Source organism: Lynx canadensis, chromosome E3 (assembly GCF_007474595.2).
Source record: "Lynx canadensis isolate LIC74 chromosome E3, mLynCan4.pri.v2, whole genome shotgun sequence".
Lineage (NCBI taxonomy): Eukaryota > Metazoa > Chordata > Mammalia > Carnivora > Felidae > Lynx > Lynx canadensis.
The window spans coordinates 28,711,395-28,717,663 of record NC_044318.1 but is presented as its reverse complement, the minus strand read 5'-3'; the positions used below and the strand labels follow the sequence as shown (position 1 = coordinate 28,717,663).

Below are 6,269 nucleotides of genomic sequence, written 5' to 3'. Positions count from 1 at the left end.
CCTTACCTTGCACCTCAATCACCCAGCGGTGGGAGGAGCTGTTAAAACCCAGATTCCCAAGCCTCCCCTCCAGAGTTTCTGATTCAGTAGGTCTGGGTGAGATATGAGAATCTGCATTTCTTTTTTTTTTTAATATTTATTTATTATTTTTGAGAGACAGAGAGAGACACAACATGAGCAGGGGAGGGGCAGAGAGAGAGAGAGAGGGAGACACAGAAGCAGGCTCCAGGCTCCGAGCTGCCAGCACAGAGCCCAACGTGGGGCTCGAACACACAAAGCAAGAGATCATGACCTGAGCCGAAGCTGGATGCCCAACCGACTGAGCCATCCAGGTGCCCCAAGAATCTGCATTTCTAGTAAATTCCAAGGTGATGCTGATGCTGGTCTGGACACCCACTTTGAGAACAGCTGCCTTCCAGAATCAGAAAGAAGCATGGGCATAGACCCAGGACTGTGAAACACCCTGGCACTCTCTGGGGAGAGAAAAGTAGATTGGCATGATTGGACCCAAAGTGGCAAATGACAGCGGTGGGAAAAGGAGACAGGAGCTGTTCCCACAGCGAAGACACTTGGGCGAATCCTGTCCACTTGGAGGTGCTTTGGAAGTTTATGGCCTTGGGTGACATGATCAGCTTATAGTTCCAAAACTATCATTCTGGCATCAGGGTGCAGAACGTACTAGAACAGGGGGAGACTAGACAAGGGAGAAGGGCCATTAGAAGCCAGAGGACAATAACGAGGCCAGAGCTGGTGTGGCTGCAGTGTGGGAGGAGGAAAGAAACAGCAGTCTTGGGGCACAGAACTGAGCAGATGGGCAGAAGCCTGTATGGGATGTGAGGGAGAAGGAAGGACTAAAAGCTACTCCAAGCTGTTCCTCTCTGATGCAGGGGTGGAGGAGATCCTATCGACTGACAAAGGAATGCAAGGGACAGAAGAGATCTGGGGAGAAGAGAACGTCATAAATTCCATTTACAAGGTCTCTGTGGCATCCAGGGTGCCCATTAGGCAGCTAGAAATCCAGGTCTGGAGCTGAACAAAGAAGCCAGAAGTACAGCTGGGGGGCTGGGCACCTCTGTACGCAGGTCCGGGTTCGATCCAGGCTGTGGTAAGATGGCCAAAGCGGGCGTTGGGCGGGGAGGGGGGGCGGGGATTAACTGAGAAAGAGCCAGCACAGAAACTTGACCTCCCTATTTCAAATGGGCTTGGCGATGGAAAAGCAAGAAAAGAGACAGCGAGAAGGAGGAAGGCGTGTAGAAGTTACAGCCCAGCAGGACTTAACAAAGAGTCTATAGCATCCTGGTGCCAGCGATGCCATGTCTCCAGCATCACATAGTCTTCTGACCACAACCACGCTGAAGGGCAGGTGTCAGTGCTGATCACTGTCTGTTCCCAGGTCCATTGGCTGCCCTTCCCCGTTCAGCCCCAATTCCGCCAGTTACACCTCCCAGGCTCCTTTGCCCAGCGGCTTCTGGTTAATTTCTGCCAAAGAGAGGCACTGGCAGGAGGCCGGAGGGAGGAGAGCCTTCCTTCCCCCCTCCTCCTCCCCATCTCTGCCTTCTGTGGCTCCTCGTCAGACCTGTGCTTACGGTTCCCACCAGGCACCCAACGCCTCACAACGACTTCCAACTTCCCGAATGGATTTCCCTCTATTGAACTGGCTGGTGAACCCTCAGTAGCCCTGGCTGGTGGCCGCTTGATAAACATATGCTAATGCATCACGTTCTCTCCCCCTAACTCATTTCAGTCTTCAGAATCCTATTCAGGCCGGGATTATCCAAGTTGATATTAACAAAGCCTTCCATTTAAAAGTTAAGGGGAAACATAATTTTAAAAGAAGCAGTCAGGGAAGATAAAGCTAAAATAAATAAATTGTAAAACATAAAGCAGGAGAATGATGAAGTAGTTTAAATGCTGTTTTCTTGATAAGACTCTGAAAATAAACAAACTTCTGACAAATATAATTAAGGGAACATTTTTAATTAGAAATGAGGAAGGAGATAGAACAAAAATGGAGAAAATAGATTTTTTTCCTCCAAATCCAATGAGGATGTTGTAGGCTAATAAGTGGAAATCTTCAATGAAATGAATAATTTCTACAAAAATATAGATTACTAAAAATAACTCAAGAAGTATAAATCTAAACAGAATAATAACCAAGGAAGAAATTGGGGAAATTATCTGATAACAACCTAAAAAATGTACTTGGTCCCAGCGTTTCCACAAGAACAATTTTCACACTTTAAAGAAGCAGATAATTCCGATGTTGTATAAAACATCCCGAGTGCGAAAAGAGATAAGAGTACCTTTATGTCCATTAGGCAAGCATGATCTTCTTCCGAAAGCCTGATAAAAGTAAAACACACAAAAAGAAAATTATAGTCACATATCACAGTGAATATGAATAAGAAAACTTAAATAAAACCCTCCCCTCTAAAAAGGAACTTGTTTTACTGTATTGCTTCAGATCTTTAGAGGCAAGATAAGTTCTAGGTTTTTTTTTTTTTTCTTGTAACCACTTCACTGAGATATATTTCTTACACCATAAAAAATGTGGAGCACCTTACAAATGTGGGGGTCATCCCGGCACGAGGAGCCAGGCTAATCTTCTCCGTATCCTTCCAATCTTAGCATGTGTGCTGCTAACACGCCGGCACAAGGGATGATAACTTTATAAGTTAACTTGGAAGAGACTACAAAGGATGGACAGCTTGTACATTTTGAAAGTAAATAACCATTTGGCAAGGCTAGAACTAAAACCGAAGGGAAAGTATCATCTGGAGAAAAGATTCACAGCAAATACGGAAAGGGTTCATTTCTCTGTTATGTAAAGAGTTTATGTATCTTGACACCAAAAACTTAAATCCCTAATATGTAAACTGGCAAAGAACTGAAGAAGACGATTCATGAAAACAGAGATGCTATGAGTAAACAAGCATGTGGGGAAATGTGCAACTTCGCTTATAGTCGAGCAAATGTCCACCCAAATAATGCTGTAGCATCTTACAGCCACTACCTTCGAGGGACTTTAGAAATTATTTGGTATTAAGCATAAGAGACTCTTAAAAACTGAGAACAAACTGAGGGTTGATGGGGGGTGGGAGGGAGGGGAGGGTGGGTGATGGGTATTGAGGAGGGCACATTTTGGGATGAGCACTGGGTGTTGAATGGAAACCAATTTGACCATAAATTTCATATACTGAAAAATAAATAAAAAAATAAAAAAATAAAAAATAAAAGAAATTATTTGGTATTACAACACCGCGGTGAAACTAGTCTCCTCACGCACCGTTGGTAGCCGTATGACCTGGTATCATCTCTTGGTAACCCATACCAGGAACCGTCTTAAAACTCCACAATATATCCCTTTGTCCTAAGGGATTTATGAAGAATATAAAAAATAAAGGTAGAGGAGATATTCGTGGCAACGTCCCTCTGACAACCAAAGTAAATAAATAAAAGATGATCTAAATGCAACAACAGAATTCTTAAGGAAGGGTTGTAATTATTGTTTTCAATTGCAATAAAAATCACCGTTTATCAACTACCCTCAGATACATCACTTCTTTGAGTCCTGAGCAGTCTCAGGAGGTAGGTAGGAATTACTAAGTAAGAATCAGAAAAAATACGTGGTTCGCCCCAAATCGCACAATCAGTGGCTTTCGAACAACCGCTCCCAAATCCCATGGTCTTCCGATGTTAAAGGATGGGTATGAGCCTCTGCTCTGAGCCTCGGTTTCCTCATCCATGAAGGAAGGATGATGCAAATACTACAGAGTGATGATAAACTTTAAACGAAGCTCTTACATGGCTGTGAAACTCTTAGCACGGGGTGTAGCACACAGCCAGGACTTGATTGTTAAGAATAATACTGTCTCTCTCTCTCTCTCTCTCTCTCTCTCTCTCTCTCTCTCTCTCTCAAAATAAATAAACATTAAAAAAATAAAAAATAAAGGGGAGCGCCTGGGTGGCTCAGTTGATTAAGCATCCAACCTCGGCTCAGGTCATGATCTCGCGATTTATGGGTTCAAGCCCTGCATTGGGCTCTGTGCTGACAGCTGAGAGCCTGGAACCTGCCTCGGATTCTGTATCTCCCTCTGTCTCTGCCCTCCCCCGCTCATGTGTGCTCTTTCTCTCTCAAAATAAATAAATAAACTAAAAAGAAAAGGAAAGAATACTGATAATATAAAATTGTACCGATTCAATATGATTACAGCAATGTAAATAAACATCGCAAGTACACAAGGCCCAGAAAGAATAAAGAATAATGAAAATGGGGGCAGCGGGAGGGAGGCAAGTGTATAAAAAAGCACTTTTCTTTGAGTTATTTTGGTTTTAGTACAACAGGTAGAAATCTGGAGGTAAACAAAATTAGAAGACACAAAATCTCAAATGAATTGGCATTTGGAGGGGATCCTGGTATGAAATCTGGGATCCCTGCATCTACAACATTTGAAATCCTAAACTCAGCACAAGCGCCCCCTGGAGACACCACGTGGTATGTGGGGACCACTCGCAGATGCCCTGTTCCACTGGCCCAAAGGGACCAAGGACGCGTGTATTGGCCTCAATAATATACTAATGCTAGTGATTGGATTCCTTAAAGATGAACTTTTTTTTTTTTCTTAAAAAAGAGACTCAGAAGCATCTCAAAAAAAACCTCCAGGTAGTTGGGAATGGGTGCAAGTCCACTCCTGATGAACAGCAGCGTTCCAGGGGAGCGGCTTGGCAGTGAGGAAGGTCACCTTCAGGACCCAGCAGAATGTTGTTACTTCTCCCTTTGGTCATGTGACCAGAATCTCCCCTCAGTGAGCAGGATAGACTGAGCCAGCACCAGCTTCCAGCTTTAAATCTGCCAATGGGAATGATTCCAACTCCTGGAGAGACAGGTGTCAGAGTAATGAGGGAAAGAGCTGGAGGCATGCCTTGGCTTTCCTCCCAAAGGTCAGCAAGGTCCGAAAATTTCCACCCATTACAAAGGCATACATGGCAAGTTATTCTGTTGTCAGTTCCTGCATTCACCGGCTTGTGAAGGACAACTAGGATTAGGTGTAGCTGAGGGATAGAAAGGGAATCCATCCAGGCCGTGGTCTTGAGCTTGATTCATGAACAACTGTCTACATGAGTCAGAACTTACGCGGCTAGTACATGAGCTCCAAAAAAAGGAGTGACACGTTCAGCAAAGGATATAAATGAAGAAGGGAAATGTCAGGGGATGACCCAGAGCCCGGCGTGACCAGAGGCTGAATCCCACCGAGCTCAAACTCCTATGTCCACGTACCTACTCCCCTTGGGATGCCAAAGAGGCACCTCAAGTTTAATGGCGAACACCAAGCTCCCAGTCTTTGCCCTCGCCTGCTCTGCCAATAGCCTTCCCGTCTCAGGTAAGAGCAACGCCATCCTGCCAGGCCCTCAGACTCCTCTCTCTCTCATATCTCACATCCAATCCATCAGAAAACCCCGCCCATGTGCTCGTTCTACAAGATATATCCCAGTTCCTCCCCCCGTCTCCTCACCATCACTACCACCATCCCAATCTAAACCAGCACTGTCCCTTGCCTATCTTCCTGTTAGCCTCTTAACTGGTCTCCCCACTTCCACTTTTATACCCCACTCACTCTGTTCTCAACACGGCAGCCAGAGGGATCCTCTGAAAATCAAAGTGACATGACACCTTAAAAAACAGATCAATCAAAGAACTAATAAATTGGATTTTGCCAAAATTAAGATCTACCCTTCAGAAGACATTGTTAAGGGGCACCCGGGTAGCTGAGTTAGTTGGTTGAGTGTCCAACTCTTCATTTTGGCTTGGGTTGTGATCCCAGGGTCCTGCGATCAAGCCGTGCATCAGGCTCCATGCCGAGTGGGGAGCCTGATTGGGATTCTCTCTCTCCCTCTGCCCCTCTCCCCAACTCACTCTCTCTCTTTCTCAAAAAAGAAAAAAATGAAATAAAATTTAAAAAACAAGCGACAGATCAGGAGAATATTTGCAAAGCATGTATCTGACCATGGACTTAAATCCAGAATATGTAAAGAACTCTCAAAGTTCAAAAATAAGAAAATAAGCAACACAATTTAAAAACTGGGCAAATGATTTGAACAGACACTTGATCAAAAAAAGATATCTGGATGGTAAAAACATCTCAACACGAATAGTTGTGAGATAATGCAAATTACAACCACAATAAAATACTACTACCCTGGGAATGCAAGCTGGCGCAGCCACTCTGAAAAGCAGTATGGAGTTTCCTCAAAAAACTAAAAATAGAACT

General features: G+C 44.3%; 1 non-coding gene across 1 annotated transcript; it reads right to left on the bottom strand.

Moving 5' to 3' along the window:
• Positions 1–2,544: 2,544 nt before the first annotated feature.
• Positions 2,545–2,654, bottom strand: LOC115504629. The gene has a single exon (XR_003965735.1). It is a non-coding gene; the product is annotated as a U6 spliceosomal RNA (small nuclear RNA).
• Between the last annotated feature and the right edge of the window lie 3,615 nt (positions 2,655–6,269).